This window comes from Phyllostomus hastatus, unplaced genomic scaffold (genome assembly GCF_019186645.2).
Source record: "Phyllostomus hastatus isolate PE091 unplaced genomic scaffold, TTU_PhHast_1.1 phas_contig_16, whole genome shotgun sequence".
Lineage (NCBI taxonomy): Eukaryota > Metazoa > Chordata > Mammalia > Chiroptera > Phyllostomidae > Phyllostomus > Phyllostomus hastatus.
This window is the reverse complement of record NW_025333643.1, coordinates 577,536-600,038: the sequence shown is the minus strand read 5'-3', so window position 1 is coordinate 600,038 and position 22,503 is coordinate 577,536. Positions and strand designations below refer to the sequence as shown.

General features: G+C 44.1%; 1 long non-coding RNA gene across 3 annotated transcripts in view; it reads left to right on the top strand.

Moving 5' to 3' along the window:
- The window catches only part of LOC123814397, a 102,977-nt gene that overhangs the window by 69,499 nt on the left and 10,975 nt on the right, over positions 1 to 22,503 (top strand). For 2 of the 3 annotated variants that reach the window (XR_006784899.1, XR_006784898.1), the window contains exons 3-5: positions 16,555 to 16,672; positions 18,640 to 18,833; positions 22,048 to 22,280. This is a non-coding gene — a long non-coding RNA (uncharacterized LOC123814397). The remainder of the gene's footprint in view (positions 1 to 16,554; positions 16,673 to 18,639; positions 18,834 to 22,047; positions 22,281 to 22,503) is intronic. The other variant, XR_006784900.1, reaches the window with a different exon arrangement.

Below are 22,503 nucleotides of genomic sequence, written 5' to 3'. Positions count from 1 at the left end.
TTTAGAATATTCACATAGTTTTACAACTATCACCACCATCAATTTTATAATATTTTCCTCACCCCACCAAAAAAACTCAATACCATTAAGAGTCACTCTCAATTTTCCTCCAACCAGCCCTAGGCATCACTAATCTACTTTCTGTCTTTATAGATTTGCCTAATCTATGCATTTTATGTGAATAGAATCATGCAATATGTGATCTCCTGTGTCTGGCTTCTTTTTCTTAGTGTAATGTTTTCAAGATTTTGTTCATGTTGTAGCATGTTCCAGTACTTCATTCCTTCTAATGGCCAAATAATAGTCCACAGTATGGATATACCACATTTTATTTACCCATCATCAGTTGATGGACATTTGGATTGTTTATACTTCTTTGTTCTTATGAAAAATGCTGTTACGAACACTTGTGTACCAGTTCATGGGTAGACATATGCTTTCATTTCTCTTAGGCAAATACCTAGGAGTGGAATTGCTGGGCCCTATAATATCTCTCTGTTTAATCTTTTGAGGAGCTTCCAGACTGTTTCCAGAGAGGCTGATTTACATCACCACCAGCAGTGTTCAGGGGGTCTATTTTCTCTACATCCTCACCAACACTTGTTATTATCTGTCTTTTTTATTATAGCCACTCTGGTGGGTGGGAAGTGGTTTCTTATTGCAGTTTTGATTTGCGTTTTCCTGATGTTTAGGCATTGAGTACCTCTTTCTGTACTTATTTATACTTCATATATATTCTACATAAAAGCCATTTATCAAATATATGATTTTCAAATATTTTCTACCATTCTGACAGTTATGTTTTCATTTTCTTGACAATGTCCTTTGAAATACAAAAGTTTTTAACTTTGATGATGTCCAACTTATCTTTTTTCCCCTTTTGTTGATTTTGCTTTTGGTGTCAGATTTAAGATATAATTCACTTTAAAAAGTTATATGAACATATTTATTGTGTGATAGAAATGAATACATATTATTTGTGCATATATATTTCATATGGCATATTATTTACATATTTATATATTATATAACATATGTTTTATCTATATGGAAAATACTTTAAATACTTTCAGTTTACATGTACATTCTTCTAGAGGACATTCTTAGTGATATTCAGAAAACAAGGTATGACCTAGACTCAAATGCCATTGAAGAAGACATGCATTTTCTACCTGGGACAATCGTTTTAAAAAGTTGGAGGAGAAAGAGATAGGACTGAAGGAATGAATTTTATCCATGTGAATGGCAACACTATTATAACAAGAGCACTAGATGTGGGCAACATGTTTTGAGCTTCTGTAACATGAAACTATTTTGCACCTGGGTGGGGAATTCAAAGTTTTTCTCACAAGTACCATAAAACAGATTTGGTGGATTCTTTAAACCCAGAATCAGTGGAAATTTGTTTTTCTCAGGACCAGACACTGGATGCCTCAGTTACTTGAGTCTGCAGTGAGAAAAGGGGAATTTACAAACAAGGTTGGCACAAAACATGAACTATGTAGTCTTCTCTATGATCTAGCTTGTTGTGTGGGGTGTTGAAATTTCATTTCAATGAAACTTTCTTAGAAACCAGGCTGTATAGATAGTTATTACTTTTTTAAAAAATACTTTTAAAAAAGATGTTATTTATTTATTTTTAGAGAGGGGGAAGGGAGGGAGAAAGAGAAGGAGATTAATACTGGTATGTGGTTGCCTCGCATGCACCCCCAGCTGGGGACCTTGCCCACAACCCAGGCATGTACCCTGACTGGGAATCGAACCAGTGACTCTTTGGTTCCCAGGCCAGCACTCAATCCACTGAACCACACCAGCCAAGGCTGCCTTTTAATTTCTTAACTAAAAATTCATTGAAATGCCAGAAATGCCCTGTAATTTCCTGGATGAGGAAATAAGAAAAGAATATTTAGAAATTTTTAAAATTATATTTTGTTTATGCTATTACAGATATCCCACTATTTTCCCCTTTGACCCATTCCACCAAGCACTGCCCCCCCACTCCCTCAGGCAATCCCACACCATTGTCCATGTCCATGGATCATACATATATATTGTTTGGCTGTTCCATTCCCTGTACTGTACTTAATATCCCCATGACTATTCTGTAACTACCATTTGTACTTTCTAATCCCTTCTTCACCTTTTTTGCTCATTTCCCAACCCCCTACCCATCTGGCAACCAACAAAATGTTCTCTGTATCTATGATTCTGTTTCTGTTCTGCTTGTTTGTTTATTTTTTTAATTCAGTTTTGGTACATATGTATTTATTGACATTTTATTGTTCATATTTTTTATATTCTTCTTAAAGAAGACCCTTTAACATTTCACATAATACCAGTTTGGTAGTGATGAACTCTTTCAGCTTTTTCTGTCTGGGAAGCTCTTTATCTGTCCTTTGATTCTAAATGATAGCTTTTCTGGGTACAGCAATCTTGGTTGTAGGCCCTATCTTTTCATCACATTGAATATTTCTTGCCAGTTCCTTCTTGCCTGCAAAGTTTCTTTAGAAAAATCAGCTGATAGTCTTATGGGTCTTATGGGAGCTCCCTTGTAGGTGGCTAACTAATTTTCTCTTGCTACTTTTAAGATTCTTTCTTTGTATTTTATCCTTGGCATTTTAATTATGATGTGTCCTGGTGTGGCCCTCTTTCAGTTAATCTTATTTTCGACTCTTTACTTCCTGGAGTTGTATGTCTGTTTCCTTCTCTAAGTTAGGGAAGTTTTCTGTCTTTATTTTTTCAAGTAGTTTTCCAGTTTCTTGTGCTCTCTCCCTTCTCCATCTGGGACCCCTATGATGCAAATGTTGGAATGCTTGAAGTTGTTCCAGAGGCTTCTTACACTATCCTCATTTTTTCTTTGATTATTTTTTCTTCTTGTTGTTCTGATTGGTTATTTTTTGCTTCCTTGTATTCCAAATCATTGATTTGATTGTCAGCTTCATCTACTCTTCTGATTCCCTGTAAATTGTTATTTCAATTAGTGTATCCTTCACTTCTGATTGGATCTTTTTTATACTGTTGTGGTTCTAAGTTCATTGAGCATCCTTATAACCAGTGTTTGACCTCTGCATCTAGTTGATTGCTTGTCTCCATTTTGTCTAGTTCTTTTTCTGGAGTTTTGTTCTGTTCCTTCATTTGGGCCATGTTTCTTTGCGTCTTCAGTTTGGCAGCAGCCCTGTGTTTGTTTCCATGTATCAGGTAGATTTGCTATGTCTCCTAGCTTGGTAGAGTGGCCTAATGTAGTAGGTGTCCCGTAGGGTCCTGTGGCACGATCCTCCCTATCACCTACACTGGGTACTCAAGGTACACCCATTCTGTGAGCTGTGTATACCCTTCTCTTGTAGTTGAGCCTTGGTTGCTCTTGGCACATCCAAGGTCAGCCACTGCTTGTATTCTGTCCAGATTCACACAGCATAAGTTACAAAACAATCAGGAGATGGCTGCTACTTACGCTGGGCTTGGAGGTGCCCAGGCAAGGCCAAGCTGTGAACCAAGGCTGGCTGCTGCTAGTGCAGGTCTGGGGCAAATTAGCAAGAGATATGGGGCTCACTGAAGCCAGATGCTACTTGTTTGAGAGAATTTAGGAAAATCTAAAGCATGGGCCAAGACAAGCTGTTCATATGGAAAAGCCACTGGAGACAGCTTGGATGGGCCTGAAGGTTGGGTGGGGCAGGGCCTCAAGGAATCACCAGGATGGGGCAAACAGTGTGAACCAGGTTGACAGAGTCTCAGATATGGTGCCTGCCTGCCAGCTGTGTGGAGTGAAGGCCCAGAAAAAAAAAAAAAAACAATAGCTGCTGCCCGCACTTCTGTCCAGGAGAAAGCTGGCCCCCAGCAGTCTCCCTGATGCCAGACAACTCAGCTCCTCCCTGTGTGTGTCTAATGCTCCCCAATCTGCTGCCCCCACCCTGAAGCTCAGAGGGAGTGAGTTCGAGTAAGTCTTTGTGTGGGACCTTTAAGGGGAATTGCCTGGGACACCAGAAGTTTCTGTCTCCCACAGCCTCAGTTCCCACTGGTTTCCACTGGTTTTTACAGCCAAAAGTTATGAAGATTTATCTTCCTTGAACCATGGCTGGGGGGCCTGGTGTGGGGCTTGGACCCCTCACTCCTGAGATATCCCTCCCAATTTTTTATAAAGATATTTATTTATTTATTCTTAGAGAGAGGGGAAGGGAAGGAGAGAGAGAAACATCATTGTGTGGTTGCCTCTTGCACATCCCCTACTGGAGACCTGGCCCGCAACACAAGTATGTGCTCTGATTGGGAATCAAACCAGCAATCCTTTGGTTCGTAGGCCTGTGCTCAATTCACTGAGCTACACTATTTTTATCAGCCACATATGTATGTGAGACTAGTTCATTCTGCATCTCTGCCCCTCCTGCCAGTCTTGATGTGGTTTCTTCTTTTATTCTGTAGTTGCAGAACTTTCATTCAGCTCGATTCTGAATAATGGCTGTTCTATAGTTTAGCTGTAATTTTGATGTGGTTGTGTAAGGAGGCAAACTATATTTATCTACACAGCCATCTTGAATGGAAGTCCTAGAGACTTGTCAAAAGACTTAAGTGAAAGTGGAATTAGAAATCAGGGTAGAATCCATAAATTTACAGCTCCCTATACTGTCCTCTAGAAAGCAGCTATTTACATTGAATAATTTGCAAGATTTCTGTTAATGTAAAACCAGAAAGTACTTAAGATGAGGCAGATATATTTAACAGAAGTATGATATATAGAGAGAACCATTACATTAGAAGCTAAAAGATATGGTTTTTAAATACTGAAACCACTGCTTTTATTGCTCCAAGATGTCATTCATATTCTCTCCATCTGGGTCTTGTTTGTCTCCAGCCTCTAGGAGGAGTTCAACATTCTTCTGGAGAAAGAATGTTGGAGAAGGTTCTTAGAGAATTCCAAAAACCAATGGAATTCTCATGGCCACCTTACAAATTATAATTCTAATTACTATTATTTTTGTAATAAAAAGTAAAATAAATGCCAAATCTATTAGACTATAAAATGTGTGATATGTCTCTCTGAAATTATCTTGGGTGCTCCTAGTGGTACACATACTCTGTTCTTGGGGAAGTGGGTTCCTAACTGCAGCTATATGCAGAGACAAGGAGAAAGAATGAGAGCAGAACATAAATGAAGGTATTGTAGAAAAGAGGCCAAGAGAGCACACGACAATGATAATGATCCAGCATACACCTATTCTTTCACCTTGTTGGCCACATGGGTTCCTCCCTACCCCGGGAGGGAGGGAAAAGAGTGGCACCCTGTGAAACCAGAGTGATCCCTGGGGGTGGGTTAATTGCAACAGGTACAAGTCACTCTCTGGTCCTCTGGCTCTGCCTATGTCCCTTCCTCTCATACACATACACAAACCCTGTTCTCTCTAACACACACACTACCTGCATCTAGGATAGCCTTCGTCCTGCCTCCATGGCTGTGGAGAAAGGGTGAAAATAAAAGGCCAATTGTTAGTACATGAGCCTCCAAGGTGACATTTTTGGAACTTCCTGGGAAATCACCCCTTGCCCTCAACCTCTTGCCCTCTCAGGATCATTGTCAACCTCCACATGCCTCCCTCACAGGGCCATTTATGCAAGCTCACATGGGTGTGCTCTAGCAAGGAGAGTTAAAGGGTTTTCAGTTCTGTTCCCAGACTGCTGAGTTTCACTGAGAAGAAACAAATGATGACTGTTCTGCAAGGCCACACAATGAGCGGCTTTCTCCCAGAGCCATGACCTTTCCCCAGGAAGAGGCTGAGCGCACTTACTGAGTCTCTGCATTTGCTGGAGAGAATCTGTGGTAAACAGAGCAAGAAGGCCCTCATTGTCACCAAGGGCCTCCAAAACCACCAGAGCTATTTTCACAGAGCCCTCAGTTGCCTGGTCAATGGCCGTCATCCAGTTTTACTAAAGCAATGGATTATTTAAAGTTAAAAAATAATTTATTTAGTTGAATTGGGGTTGTCCTGGATGATTGCCAACGACTGCCAATGTGGCCATCCCATGGCAAACATATTGGTTGCTCACATATAGTTCATGTTTTCTCCTTCTATGCTCAGAGACCTCCAATTCTGTAGTTCCTTGGTGACGATGAGCCCAGTCCCAGGTGATAACCCATGTTGTGGCTACCTCTTTCCTCTTTGCCAAGAATTGGTTTAAATTGTGAACTACTGAAAACCTTTGAGGAAAGGGATAACTATGCCCTGCTGCTCTTCTTCTTGCTCTTGGACTTGTGTGAGGGACTTGTAACTTGGGCTGGCATTGGCCATCTTCTGATTGTGAGGGTAGATATTACAGACAGAGCTGGCAGATATGAATAAAGGCCTCAACCCATTTTGATACCACTGAGCTTCAGTATTGTCTACTTTGGGACCTCTTAAGTTGTTTTTTCTGTGGATTGAAGTCCAAAGCATCTTAACTGATCCACATACATTTTCCCCAGCCGACCTAACATTATCAGGCCTAAAGCAAACCCTTCAGCAAACAGTTTGTAAACAATCTGGTTTCATTATGGTTTAAAGCAAGATGCTGAACTCCAAAGGATTTCCAAAGACTTTGATGGTGCAGCTATACTATGGAGGAGCTGGAAATTGATTTGAACAATAAACATCAGGCTGAATGGCCGGGAATCCTCTTTTCTGTCACGACAACAATCGGCTTACCTGAGAATCAGCTCTTTCTTTGTGGAGAACTTGGAACTGAGATCTATCCACCCACCCATCCATTCATCCATTTATCCATCTGTCCATCGATTTATCCACCCATCCAACAAATATATATTAGACACCCTCCATGGGAGCATTTACTAGTGTGGCAGTGATGGGGGCCACCAGTTCCCCTCAGCAGGTACTGTGGGCACTGTGATGACCGTGGCAGTGCTGGGGGCCGTGGGCTGTGGGATCTTTGATCGCCAGCCTCCCAGGCTCTTCTGGAGGCAGTGCCAGAAGCACCTCAGCATTACAAAGATTGTCCAGTGCCAACCATGCAGAGCCACTGTGTCGGCTGTGGGGTAAAACATACTGCAGTCATAAGATCGGTGCTACTGCATCACTATATGCAGAACAGATGTCACTGGCTTGCAAGAAATTCTCTGAGAAGTGACCCAAGAAATGCTGCCTCATTAACAGTCACTTGACAGATGAGGACACAGACCCAGAGAGGACAAGTCACTTGTTTTACATAAATTAAAGCCATCAAACATATGCTTAAGTTTTGTGCATTTTACTGTGGTCACATTTTACTTCAATAAAACAAAGCAAAAAGAAACAAAAGAAGAAATGACCTTAGATATTTTTCTTACTATCATTAAAAAAGGGGATAAAGGCAAAATTTTGAATAAAGAGATAATCAGTGATACTTTACACATTTTAAATTAGTAATCATGGGGATGGTTCAGCTAATTTATCATCCTTGTCTTACTAAAAGCTCTTCTAAATCTTAAGCTGAATTTTCAACAAGATGCTTCTAAATGTGTGGTATGTAATAGGAATGCTGGTATCTCTGTGACAATCTTTAAGTTCAGAGTCCTGCCTTGAAGTTGTTGGCTCTAATAGGTTAGGAATGGTCACAAGGTTCAGAATGGCCTGGGTGTTTGTAAGAGAACAAGGTTTGGATGCCCATGAGCAGTTTGCCTGGGCCAACTGGGTTTATCTCCAGTCAACCTCAGCACAAGGAATCCTAAAGGCATCAAATGTCAGAACTGGCTTGGAGAACACCTAACCTCATCTCTTCCCTCCCAGGAGGCATAGGAGTGAGATTCTACTCAGCAAAAGGGGAGGTCATAGGCCCACTGAAAATCCAGGGGTAACATTCATTCACTTCTGGTACGGGTGGATTCAGGGATAAAACAATGTTATCAGAACTCAATTTCCCCCTATTCTGTGATCCTTCCATTGTGCTAGTCATAACCTCAGGAACTCCCAGGTGGCCCCACTCAGTTCCAGGTGTTCCACATGCTGACCAGAAGTAGACTGTACCTCTAAACTCTGTATCTCCTCAGCTCCATAGTCAAAAGATAAACACATTTTCCCTCTTATAGCATTCCTGAGGTCCCTTAAATCTTATTGGCTTTGAGTGGGTTACAAGCATATTACTAAGCCAATCACTATGACCATGGAAACGCAATGCTTTGATTGCCTTAGACCTAGGTTACCTGGTTCTTCCTCAGAGCTCTTCCCAGATAAATGGACAGCTTCCTTCTCTTCTCATGGGGTTTCCTGCTGCCACTGTGCCTCTGTACCTGTGTTGCCACCCTTCAGGGCCAGGCAGGTTCATAGTATTTGTGCAGATGGAAAAATATTCATGGAGCCATTGGGATGTCTGGCATGCCTTTATTTGTGGGTGGGCAAGCCTTGCAAGCTGCAGGCTGTGTGTCTATCTGCATGTCTCATGTCGTGGCCCTTGCTCCCCAGCGTGGCACCCATAGTGGTACCTGTCCCCTTGTGTGTCTCTCACCATCATTGTCCCCAGCAGGAAGTCCCTACCTTTTTAAGTACTAGAGGGGAAAAAAGCCGGAAAACAGCCAGAACACTACATAACATAATTCTGTGCATGCGAGCCCACTTCATGTTATGGGAACAGTTTGTCAGATCCAGTCTCAAGGCTATGAGAACGCTAGTTATCGGGCCCCTCCAGGGCTATGGGAACACTGCTCCCCTTAGTTACCCAGACACCTGGGTGAAGAAGGCAGACTGCTTCCACTCACCCTACAGTACCTCTTTCTGGTTTTATACAACCATCACACGTCTGTTGACCAATGTCTCTGAGGTGCAGTTCCCTGACTGCCTGGCTGGGAAACAGGCTACACATCCTAATGGCTCATGAAGCTGTTGGTCTCATGTGGCCTCTGAGGATGGCAGCCTCTTGGCCCTGGCCGCTGTAAGAGGTGGGTGCCATCATGTGGCAATCTGCTGGTTTTTAGGTGTCCTAGTACTTCACCCTCATCCTAAAAATGCCATTTCTTCCCCTCTACCCTTAGTGGGTAGATGGCCCTTGGTGGCATCTCTTTGCTCTATCGGTGGCCATTTGAGAACACTGGCAAGTTGGTCTGTGGTATGCAGCTGTTGTCCATGGCTAGCTCTTGGCCCACGGGTGGTTCGCAGATGCTTCTCATTCTTTGCAGGCAGTTCACAGGTGCCTTCTTGTTTCACCCCTCTCACTGGGTGGCACCACTCCAGGCCACACCACAGCAGCCATCCTTACTCTGTTGGGGTCTTTGCATGTTACCTCAGGCCTGTGGTGTGTGTGTATGTGTGTGTGATATGGAGTAAACTCCCAATAGTGCAGACAGGAAACAAGTGTAACTAGTTTATGGAATGGGCTGCACCTGGTCAGCCACACTCCAAGTTTGGAGCAGAACCTGTTCTATGTCTCAAGTTATTACCTTGTCTTATTCTGAGTATTAACTTAATGTTGAACTCAAACACTCTAGGTTGGGATATCAAACAGCAAAGTAATACTGAGAAAATTGCTGATAGCATGTACACACTTGGTTAACTTTTGTTTCATTCCACAAGCTAGGCAGAGATCAAGTTAATGAAGAGGGGCAGGAGGAGGGCGGGCAGGACGCTGTTGGGAGATGCTCTGCTGTGCGGAGTCCCAGCTGCAGTGGCAGTGCCCTCTGCTGGCAAGATTTTCCTCTCTGGTCCGCACAAAGGTTGGAGTGCCCTCCAGGTCTGTCTGGTTCATTGATCTTCAGAGATGCTGCAAGAATGATGCTCAGCAAGGATAGGGCAGACCGGGGTTTCACACTGGATGTTAACCAGGGGTTGGAGGTTCCAGCAGTTGCGAGTTTTAAGCACAGATCCTACCTCAACTTCCATCAGCTTCCTCTCAATGCAGACAGCTTATTTACGTTAATCATTTTTCCCGACACGTTTTTTTTAGAACATGCTTTTCCCAAAAAGAACATATTAAGGAGAAAATTGCATATATTCAATCAAGTTTACAAAATTTCTTAGTTTAAAATTTGAGAAAATGAAGTGAAAACGCTTCAAAATAAGCTCACTTTTTTCTGTCTGTGGGTCAGAAGATGAGGCATCCTTTACAAGCACCGACCTAAATCCGACACTTCGTCGAGTTGCCACGCGTCATCTCACCACAGACACATGAAATGCTGCTGCCGGACTGGGCCGGAGCCCACCCTCGGCCAGGCCGACCTGCCTGCCCCTGTCCCGGTGCCTGTGTAGCGGGAGACTCTGGGCTAGAAAGCTGGATGGCAGAGTCGAAGCCGTCATGACAGGCTTCAAGGACCACGCTGCTGCAGTTACTGACAAAGCAGCTCTTGCCCCTGGGCGACCTCGAGGTGGGCACTCGAGGGACTCTCCCAGCCCACTCTGCTCTTCTGGATTCTCGCAGTTTGCTCTCAGGGTCGGGTCTCTGCAGCCACATTCAACAGGCTCTTTCTTTCCCTTCAACCAGAACTGATTGGACCAGGGGTTCACTGACCAAAGGGATCCAATCCCTTCAACAGGGGGCGGAGGAGGGTGGGAACCAGACATCCTTTTCCAGAAATTGGTGATTTGGACACAGGAATGATAGTCAACCTCTGATGGACGTTTGGGCTGAAAGGTCCTGTAGGGCTGACCGGCATCTCCCACTGCAGCCCGGGAGGGGCGGAGAAGGCGGGTCCGTAGAGAGAACCGAATGAAAGTGACACGCGGGGACATAGAGAGGGGGTGCCATGGAGAGGGGGGTTTCTGCTTTCAGGTTCCACTTTTCGTCCTTTCTCCCTCAGGTTCCGACCTACACTCTTGCTTCCTCCCCACATCTCATGTTGCTCAAGCAGCAGGCGGCCCCTGAGACAGGCACACTTCTGTTCAGTTTGCATTTAATGCAGAGCAAAACAGTTCCGAAAACTTGTGCTTGAGAGAACTCAGAATTTGAATTTGGTCCAGATTGCTAGGGACACTCAGAATGCAGTGGGGCCTCCGCTAATTGGATTTTCTGGATAAATGAGGGTCAAGCAGAAACTTTTTGTTTGTTTCCATCTTTGTTATAGAAATCTGTCTAAAATGCATAAGTAAAAAAACAGATTGGAAACAATGTAAATGTCTATCAGTAGGACACTGGTTAGAAATTTGTAAGTGGAATGCTATGCAAGCATTAAAAAATAAGACAGAAGATGGTTTGTTAGGGCATAAACCCACCGTCTTCTCAGATCACCAGCCACCTGAATAAAGCACCCATAAAGATTCAATCCCTGTCTCTGCTTATTGGGTCTGGTAGGTGACAGGCAGCCCGAATGCTGGCTTTTCTGGTTTCATATTCTGACGACTCCTTTCTGGACAGACTTTGGGACTCTCCAGTAAGTCTGGGTATTTGGTGGGGAGTCCCACTGGCTATCTGGACTGGGCAGCCCCAGAGGGTAGATTTGGAGACTCCCTATCAGCTGTCAAGTGATTTCACTTGGGGACTCTCCTTCTCTGACTCTCCTTCTCTGACTCTCGGTACCGCCTGTCGTCTTCGTTTTTTGATCAAATCATTGCACTTTCTGGTTCAGGTTACAATCCTGGGTCACGACTTATTCAGGAATTAAGGTGCCTTCTGGTTTACAGAGCTCTGTCTGGTAAAAAGCTTCCTTCTGGTTTTTGTGATATTGCAGAGCATTATCTGGTGGAATGGGGGGTGGGGAAAGCCTCCATTCTGGGACACAGCTGTTTGGGGTGAGTTTTGGCTGGTTGGTTGACCTATGTTGATAAACCTCTGACTAACAAGAAAGTGGTTTTTATTATAATACTGTTTGGCTTATACATTGTATAATCTAGACTCAGGAGAGCGATGGCTGCTGAATGGGTCTTTAAGTTACTATATTATACTGCAATTAGAGTTGTTTGTCAAAGATCAGGGAAGTGGGACAAAATGCTTTACCTAGAACCTTTCATGAGTTCACGTAATAAGGATGCAGGATTAAAAGGAAGTAGATTAATGGTCCAGAGAAAAGGGAATTTGCCTGTGAAAGACAGCAGAAGCTCAGAGGACAGGGACTGAGAAGACCTGAATATCATGCAGCTGTGAGCAAGGTTGGGGTTCCCACAGCCCCCCAGCCTTGGGGGATCTTCCTCCTTACTCAGCTGAAGGAGCTGGGGAAAATGAGCCTGAACTGGTGTCACCACCTTGAACCCATCAGGGAACCAAATTTGGTGGAGGACAAGCCCCAACCAGGGCAGGGAAATACCCTTTGTGAAAACTTCCAGTGGGAGTAGGGCCAAAGGGCCAGCTTGCTGGATATTATGGGCAAATGCTCCGGTTTCTACATCAGATCTGTCAAACTGGAAAAGCTCTGAAAGGACCAGAGTATATATCCCTTTAGAGTGGATAAAGGAGTACACTAAAGCTTTTGAGTCCCTGAAGGTGCACCAGCTTCTGTGCCGGCCTTGGCATTTCTGAACCTACTGAAGCTCTCCCAATTATAAATTCATGAAAGGCAGGGCGTTCCCCTATGAATCCTCACCCAAACAATTAGTGACATTTCACAATCCATCGGCTTACTTGTCGAAGAAACTAGATCACACTATCCAGGGGTGGCCAGCCTGCTCGAGGGCTGTCAGCCACCTTCAAGCTCTTACAGGAAGCTGAAGTTTTCCTTGGGACAGCCCATCAAGTATTGGGCCTGCTGGAGTGGAAGGGAAAACTGTGACTCACTGCTGGAAGAAAGGGAAGGTACCAAGCCATTCTCAACAATCCTAACATCTCCCTCAAAATGGTAAGTTAAATTCTGCCTCTTTTCTCCCTGGATCCTGACATGTCTACACTAATACATGACTGTGCTGAAATAACTGATGAAGAGTATTCTAGCAAAATTGATTTACAGGACCATCCTCTAGAGGAAGCAGAGTGGATTGTCTATGCAGATGGAAGCAGTTCTATGGACAAAGGAAACAGAGAGGCTCAAAAGAAATGCAGTTGTGGCTCTTGAAGGAGCAGTGGAGGCCAAGGCCTTGCTGCCAGGAACCTCTGCTCAGAAAGCTGAACTGATTGCATTGATGAGGGCACTGGAACTGTTGTGCAAAAAGAGCATGAATGTGTATACCGACTCCAGGGAAGCTTTCCTAATTTTCCAACCACATAGTTCCATCTGGAAGGAAAAAGAACTGTTAGCCTTCAAAGAAAAAGGAGAATAAGCATGCAGCAGAAATTTCAAAATGATTAGAGGCTGTTCAGGTGCCTCTACATGTGGCAGCTATGCACTGCCCGGGGCATCAGAAAGAGGACACTGGAGTGGCTAGAGGAAGCAATCTGGCTGACCGGGCAGCAAAAGAGTCACTGAAGGAACGTTCATAATGCCTTTGGAACCTGTTCTAGATTTGTCACAATTTGACCCTGAGTATTTGACTGTAAACTTAGAGAAAACTGAGAGCCGGGGTTCTGATGAAGAAGGAGCTGACAGTGGATGAAGAAAGGATAAGAAAGGAGTTGTACGGCTCCTTGAACATTTAGTGGAGCCAGTCATGAAGCATTTGCATGAGGCCACTCACTATGTAAGGGACTTATTAACTATGTATATTAAACTGTGGCTCACAAATCTTGGACTTTCTAAAGCCATACGAAAAGTAATTGCTAGATGTGTTGTGTGTCAGAAGAACACCCCAAGACAGATCCCTGCAATACCAAGGACAATGCCCACTTCAAGACTGGCAAATAAACTTTACCCAGATGCCAAGGGTCAGAAGGTGGAAATATTTGTTAGTCTTGTTGCCACCTTTTCGGGATGGGTAGATGTCTATCCTACTAAAACAGAGAAATCCTCAGAGGTAGTGAAAGCCTTACTAAAAGAAATAGTTCCTTGCTCTGGCCTGCCCTGTAGCATCCAGAGTGATAATGGGCCTGCTTTTGTTTGAGAAATTTCACAGAGGTTTAGTAAGTTTTCAGGAATCAAGTGGAGACTCCACATGGCATGGAGACCTCAGGCTTCTAGAATAGTAGAGAAGATGAATCATACTTTGAAGAAAAATATAGCCAAACTATGTTAAGAAACTCATCTCCACCCTGGCTGGTGTGGCACAGTAGATTGAGTGCCAGCCTGCTAACCTAAAGGTCCTTGGTTCATTCCCTGTCAGGGCATATGCCTGGGTTGTGGGCCAGGTCCTGGTTGGGGGCGTGTGAGAGGCAACTGATCAATGTAGCTCTCACACAACAATATTTTTCTTGCTCTCTTTCTCCCTCCCTTCTCTTCTCTCTAAAAATCAATAAATAAAATCTAAAATTAAAAAAAAAAGAAACCACCAGTGAATGCATAAATAAGTGGAACAACAAATCAATGTTTGTCTCTTCCCCCTCTCTCTAAAAAAAATCAATAAATAAAAATTTAAAAAACAAAAGATAAAAAGAAACTCATCTCCATTGGGATCAAGCTTCACCTATCACCCTGCTCAGGATATGGGTGGCTCCTCAAAGTGGGGTTCAACCGAGTCCTTATGAAATTGTGTACCAGTGACCATTTCAGGCTACGATTGGGGTGGGAGATATGTATATAGATCAAGAAGTGAAGGTAAAGAAATATGTACAACATTTAAGTCAGACCTTAGCTGTACTGAATGACCTTGCCTATGTTAAAGACTTCTCCCCCACAGGTTTGCTGCATTCCTTTGAGCCTATAGATAAGGTGCTACTCAAGGCTTGGAAGACAGGATCTTTAGAAAGCCAACTAGGGGAAAAGTGGACTGAACCTTGGGACGTGCTCCTCACCATCCCCACCACAGTGAAACTGGCAGAAATAAAACCTTGGATCCATCACACAGGGTAAAGAAAGCACCGGAGGAGCGATGGACTGCTGAACATCAAGAAGACCTGAAAGTCATCTTCTGAATACAATGACTTACATTCTTTAATTACTTTTTGCTTAACCCCATGTTATAGAGAACTTATTCCTTTCAAATGGGATGACAATATTTGGGTATATTCAGCAGAAATGTTCTAAACATCTCTGAATTTTGCCTCGCAGGAAGAACTTACGTTGAACCAACTTTCACTTCATATCTTGTAGGTGTTTGTACTCCCCTAGAAAGCCTTTGAAATTATACTTAGTTTAAGGATATCAATAAGAAAATAACCTACTCTGATATTTATAACTGGGGACCTGTGGTAACTCTAAAGGACAGGGAAATGTTTTCCTTAAAAGTCACTAACATAGCTCCAGCTGGAGAGTGTGCAATTTTGGTCAACTGTACTAAAAACCGTCTTGTGCTTTATCAGAGCTTGCTGTTGCATGCAATGTGACCCCTTATGTGGATCTGCAATTAAATGTATTCCTAAGCCCCCTACCAGAGGGTCTAATGCTAAGATATGTGCTCAACAGCAAAATGAATACTTCCATATGATACTGATCTCACAGAAATAAGATAGTTTAGACTAACAGTGGGGGAAAGGTGGGGGACTCAAGAGTTGGAAAATTTTAGTTTCAGGTAACAGCTCATAATCAGTGCACGTACAAGCTATTGTTCTGGGAACTGAAGGTATGACCCACCCTGATTCCAGGAGACCGTGAGCAGTTCCACCTTTGTGCCTCAGGAGGCCTGCAAGCCGTCAAGATGGTATCGGAGCCACCCTGCTCCAGGGTGAGACACCCACTGCCCACGGCACAGATGGAAGAATGCAGCTGCTTTTATCTGATTGACTTTTTCCTGAATTCCAAACCCCTTACCTACACTTCTTGTAAAACTGGTCAGTTTAAAATGGAATTTAAGATGGTCTGTCAGGGTACAAAGCTGCTGTCTTCTCAAATTACTGACCACATGAATAAAGCTCCCATAAAGATTCAAAAAAGAAAAAAAAAGAATAAGACAGATCCATATGACCCACCATGGAAGGTTCTCCATGATATATTGTTAAGTAAACAATAAAATATCGAATGCTATGTGCATTGTGTTTCATTTGTGTGAAAAAAGAAACAGGAAATACGTAAGTTCATAGGTCCACTTAGGCTCAGATGTGTGGGGGATACCTGTGGAGGGTTGCCCGAGCTCTGCAGCAGCGAGCACCTCCAGGGAGACACCTGGGGATGAGAGGGATGCTCGTGTTTCTCTGTGTACCCTTTCATACTGTTTGAGAAAAATTTTTTACAGTACACACGTACTGGCTCTTTACTACATACATAATACATAAGCACATACCAATGTGTTTCCACACAGCCTGCTTTCCACTCCTATTAAGTACAAAGCAGTTGTTTGCCCTAACCATGGGAAAAGAGTTCCCATGGAAACTCTTTTCTAATTCTGGAAATTGGAGTGATAGGAGTAGAAAGATCTTTATAAATGTCCTCACTGCTGGAGTCACTTACTCTCATGTGTTTGCCTTCACCCGTAGGAGTTGTCGAACAATCAGATGGGGCTACGGGAAGTGAGGGCCCCGCGCTCCCTGCACAGCGGAGTCGGGACAGGGAGGCCGGAAAGGCTGTGGTCTGAGCGGCAGCACGCTGGCACCTGAGGTTGAGGAACTGCCAGTAACTGGGCTCTCGTTTCCTCTGTGGATTCTCATCACTCACAGTGAAGTCCTTGAACTTGGCGTTTCTGCATCTATTAAATGGTGACAACAATACCTTCTTTCTAGGTTCTTCGAAGGAATAGGGATGAAAGCATCTGGCACAGTGCCTGGCTCAGCTGTAGCTGAGTGCAGCGTGTTTTGCAGTCACCCTGACTGACTGCTCCTCAACGGGTCTGAGAAGGAGGTGCGTAATCAATCTTAGAGTGTCCCGGATGATGTTGGATGAATGTCCTGGGTTTAAATTCAGACTCTGATGTTTAGAGGAGGTTATTAACAGAAGTGTCTTTGCTCTCGTTTGACATTATTTGGGGGGGTGGGGTGGGGGAGTCTTTATTCCCTTCAGTGTGGACATCTTTGCCACCAATTGGAGAGAACCAGCCTGAGACTGAAGCCAACACAAAGGATCTGAAAGTGGTAGGGCAGAGGAATAAGGGAGTAAGGTGTGGTTTCTAAAGGAAATTCTGGTGCTTTCACCTTACAAGTAGGAAAGGACTCAGCGGGAAAGCCCATAGCTACCCACCATGCTTAGTGTGATACACTGGGGTAGGGGGGTGAACGGTAGCAGGGTGGGGAGAGGGCTGGAAGGACTCAAACAGGCCATCGCTTGTACTTAGAGTGGACTCTGTGAGATGCCTTGTGTGGGCAGCTGGAAGGTGAACGATGAGCTGGGTTCCCCAGGAGGGTCTTCAGAGAAACGAGACTAGAGGGAGTCTTTGTGAAATAATTAAAGGATTTCAGTAGCAGTGTGGAGATGGGGCCCATGGTCATCCCCCCTCCATTCTCCCAGCCTGGACTTTGCACAGCCTGGCCAGACTTCCATATGACCTAGATCTTTCCTCACTCCCTCAGGAGTGGGTGGTGGAAAGGTGACAGTCCCACTCACTAGTGGTTCAAACTTAAATCAGCCAGTTAGTACTTCTGTCCTGGCTGCTGGGGCCCTTTGCCTTCCCAAAGAGCCTCTTCCCCATTAGGGTGACTAGTTATCCCAGTTTTTCCAGGATTGTCTCTGTTTAGCACTGAAAGTCCCACATCCTGGGAAAACCCTCTATCCCAGACAAACCTGCTGGTTGGTCACCCCAGAATGGAGAATCAGCACTCCTACCTAGTAGGTGACTCATGTTTGAGAGCACCGTGCTGATGCTGGAAGCACAGGACTAAATACGTCAGCTCTGGGCTGTACCTGGAGGAACTGGGTGTCTGACAGCAGTGGTGGGATCGAAATGGACCATTTCAGAGAGATGTGGTATGACAGAGACGAAGGCAGAGGTCCAAGGGGCTGTCTCATACAGTACTGTAAGGAAGAAGCTGTGGAGGGGCTTGTGAACTAGGCATTGGTAAATGATGGTGTTTGTGGATGGGAGAGGGTGGGGGTGGAAACGAACACTGCCATAGGGCCAGGAGCTTGCAGAGACATAGTGTGATGAAAACCTGGTGCTTGGGGGAGTAGTGACAGCTCCTCTAATCCCCACCAAACATTTGCAGGGCCGAGGGCAAGTGTACAGATAGAAGCCTATAGATCATGTGTCTAAATATTTAAAAATTAAATCAGGCACAAGCTCTTAAATAGACACCCTCTCTTCTTTTCCCTTGACAAACACACCGTCATATCACTCTGGGATGCCAGGGTAGAGACTGGAATTCCCAGGCTCTCTGGTGCTCTGGCTGGAAGGAGACCATCCAAGAAGGGCTGGGCCCAGGTCTGGCTCCCATACCTTCTTCCTACTCCCAAATCTGCTTCTTCCTGTACTACTAGGGGCCTCACACACACACATGGCCCCTGACACGGCATCACAAACTGTCCATGTCCCTTGCAAACAGCTTGCTCGTTCCTGAGGCCGAGGACAGTGACACTGGTTGGGGGAGGGGGTGCGGGGAAGAGGCCTGAGCGGGCCCTGGAAGTGGGCAGGGAATTCTCAGGTCGAGTATGGTTTGGGATGGGTACAGACTCTAGGTGGGCACGTCCCGAGGGTCCTGCAGACTCTGCCCCGTGGAGCGGGGGGCTTTCCTGCCTGGGTGTTAGAATGATCCTGAGTGGTAAGGAGTTCCTAATGGCTGGAATGCTGTCATATTCAAGTAAACAGTAGTGGTGGAGGCTGGTTCCTATTACTATGAGAGATGACAAAATTAATGGCTCCACATTTTGTTTTTTAGGAAGAGAAATGTCAGAAATGACCTGGGAAATGGCCTGCCGCTCTTCTTACCCCGTTTGTGCAAAAGTTGGGCATGTCCAAGTTGATGTGTGGAAGCTGGCCTTTTGGTCCAATAAAACTGAGAAGCTAGAAATGAACAGGACCTAAGCTACACACCCTCTGGGGTTGTCAGAGTGGGAAACTGGCCACTTGCAGGTGAGTCAACTTCTCTCTGGCAATACCCCACGGCTCATGTGAAGTGAGTAACCCTTCTGAAGTAGAGATGTTATTTCCTTGTCCTCCCATTAGATGCCCCAGGTTGTGTATTAAGCGATGACCTAGACTTTCAAGGCTATGACATCGTACAGCAGGGGGAGCTAAAGGAGCTTGATTCTTCCCGAGGCTGCTGGACGCCTCAGATTCTAACTTCCTGGTCCCAGCCACAGCATATGCTTGAAACGTTTCCTATTAACAGATTACACAGAACAGCTATTTTCAACCAGTATGCCACAGACCTTTTCAAAACACGCAATACCTATTTAGTAAGGGGCACCGAACTCTTTTTCCTTAGGTTTCAAATTAAAAAATGACAACAGCTAACACAGTAGCTGTCCAGTGTAAATGAATAAAAATTATACCTATTTTTTGTCAGATTGACAAAAAAAGATATATTTTTGGTATCCTGCAAAATTTAAGTAATTAGTTTGTGGGCCATGAGATGAAAAGGTGGAAAATTGCTGACATAGAATAATTACATTTTGTTAATTTTCAAAATTAACAAAAAAAGGTGCTGCTGAATTCTCAGCCAAACATTCTAAAAAAATAGAATTACTTGATGTCTTGGATGTCAAGAATTAAACAATAAAAAGCATAGTCATGTTCCTGATATAACCAGTTTTTCCACTAGTTGTCTAAATTCAGTGTTTCATTTTAAAAATTGCACACCAAGCCAACTCTCTTGTGCACTGACCAGCTTGCTTGAAGAGTCAGATCAAGGGCTGCGAACTGGGGAGGGAGGGAGGGCCAAAGGGGCCTGCTTCCCCAGGAGGAGGTTAGTAGACAGCCAGGAATCGGGGAGGGGTACATGAGGACCTCTCAGATAGAGAGGGAAGGGAAGCAGAAGAACCACTGCCTCTGTAAGGGGAACTGATGGAGGCAGAGGGAGTGGAACCAAATCAACCAACAGGTGATGAAAACAGAGGAAGAGGGGTGCCAGGAATGAAAAGACCTAAAGTAGTAAAAGAATACGTATAGACAGGATTGATTTGCATGATTTGTCATCCTTTTAGTCCAGTTACCTTCTCAACTGTTATAAATTCCTTCCATATGAAATTTGTTTTTGCTAGATAATGCAGTGAGCAAACAGCAGCAAACAGCAGTTATAAAATTTGGAGGGAATTAGTTTTGAATTGCCCTTCAAATACAAAATTAATGGCACTGGCCAGCCAGTAGAAGGACTGGATTTTTTTTTTTTTTACCTTCACCCAAGGACATTTTTTTTGCATTGATTTTAAAGAGAAAAGAAGGGAGGGAGAGGGCAAGGGAAAGAAACACCAATGCAAGTGAGAAGCACCAATTGGTTGCCTCTTGCACACAGACCTACCAGGGATCCCACATGCCTGGACTGGGGAGCAAACCTGCAAGCCAGGTATGTACACTGACTGGGAATCCAGCCCACAACCCTTAGGTTATGAGAAGACGCTCCAACCACTGAGCCCCATCAGCCAGGGCAGGACTGGAAATTGAATTACTGTATTTTCAGGACTGTAAGATGCACCTGACCACACCTAGGGTTTAGAGGGAATATCGGGAAAAAAATTCTGAAGCAAAAAATGTGGTAAAATATTTAATAACGTGTGACCCTGCTCCACTGCTGCCCCCCTCCCCACAGCAAGCCAGGCAAGCCACATTCAGACTATAAGATGCACCCTTGTTTCCCCCCAAATTTGGAAAAAGTGCGCCTTATAGTCCAAAAAACATGGTTATTTCCCACAATTCATTAGGTGATGAATTGTGGTGCTTGAGCCACTGAGTCACATTACACACTGTGACCAACTACATGCTTTTGAAGATAATAAGCTGAGGTTAGAGTATAGTCTGTGACAATGGAACAGATTTTTTCTTTTTTAAATTTTTATTTTATTTTGTTGTTCAAGTAGTTTTCTGCCTTTTACTCCCATCCCAGCCCACGCCCCCAGCCCTCCCCACCTCCCTCCCATTTCCACCCACACCCCCCTAGTTTTTGTCCATGTGTCCTTTGTACTTGTTCCTGTGAACCTTTCCCCTTTTCCCCTGAAATTCTCCCTCCTCTCCCCTCTGGTCACTGTCAGCCTGTTCTCTATTTTAGTGTCTTTGGTTATATTTTGCTTGTTTTGTTGTTTAGGTTCCTGTTAAAGGTGAGATCGTATGGTATTTGTCTTTCACCACCTGGCTTATTTCGCTTAGCATAATGCTTTCCAGCTCCATCCATGCTGTTGCAAAGGGTAGGAGCTTCTTCTTTCTTTCCGCTGCATAGAATTCCATTGTGTAAACGTACCACAGTTTTTTGATCCATTCATTTACTGATGGGCACCTAGGTTGCTTCCAGCACTTGGCTATTGTAAATTGTGCTGCTATGAACATTGGGGTGCATAGGTTCTTTTGGATTGGTGTTTCGGGGTTCTTAGGATATAATCCTAGCAGTGGAATTCCTGGGCCAAAAGGCAGATCCATTTTTAGTTTTCTGAGAAAACTCCATACTGCAGATATTTTCTTTATGTGAAAAATTACTAGCTATACTGGTAATAGCACTAAATTATAATTTCAGTCTATGTCTTTTATTTTTAATTTTTTAAAAGATTTTATTTGTTTATTTTTAGAGGGGAAGGGAGGGAGATAGACAGAGAGAGAAACATCAATGTGCGGTTGCTGGGGGTTATGGCCTGCAACCCAGGCATGTACCCTGGCTGGGAATCGAACCTGGGACACTTTGGTTCCCAGTCTGTGCTCAATCCACTGAGCTACGCCAGCCAGGGCTTCAGTCTGTATCTTTTAAAAAGATTTTTACATTTAGTTTTAGAGAGAAGGGGAGGGAGAAAGAGAAACTTCCATGTGTGGTTGCCTCTCGTATACCCACTACTGGGGACCTGGTCCCCAACCTAGGCATGTGCCCTGACTGGGATTGAACTGGTGACCCTTTGGTTTACAGGCTGGCACTCAATCCACTGAACCACACCAGTCAGGGCTTCAGTCTGTGTTCTTTAAAAAAATTACAAACTCTTAAAAACTGATTTTATAGGGCAATATCCCAAGATATAAGAAGAGCCAAATGGAGATTTGCAACGAATCTGGGGAAGCTGAGCCTGTCACGGCCTCCTAGAAGCTGACATTGTAACCACTGCCATCCTACAACTGAATTGCTTTGTCATGTCTTTCCTCTTCACTCTGTTAGGCTTACACTAAGCATTACTCTCTGAGGTGTTGAGAAGGAACAAGACATGGATGTTGGGCAGCCCTGGGTTGGAATCCTGATTCCGTCTGGCTCTGGGATCTGCTTAAAGTCACTACAAATGTGGATAATGACACCTACTTCCCAGGGCTGTTGGGAAGGACTGGATGAAACAGTCTGTGCAAAGACCACTGTCAAGTGCCTGGTACTCCACAAATGTGGTTTGTTTCCTGTGGGTGAGTATAGCAGAGTACTTTCAATACTCTGTGATTCATCTGATACTATCAGGCCTATCCAAAGCAGCGAATTAGCAGGAGACTTCAACTACTCTTATTCTGTTTTTTTTTTTAATGTCATATTCCATTTGAGTACTAAGCATGTAGGCAGGTATCATGGAATGCAACAAGTGAGGAAAAAGAAGTGAGTTGTGGGAATACTGTGTGAAATAATGCTGTAACT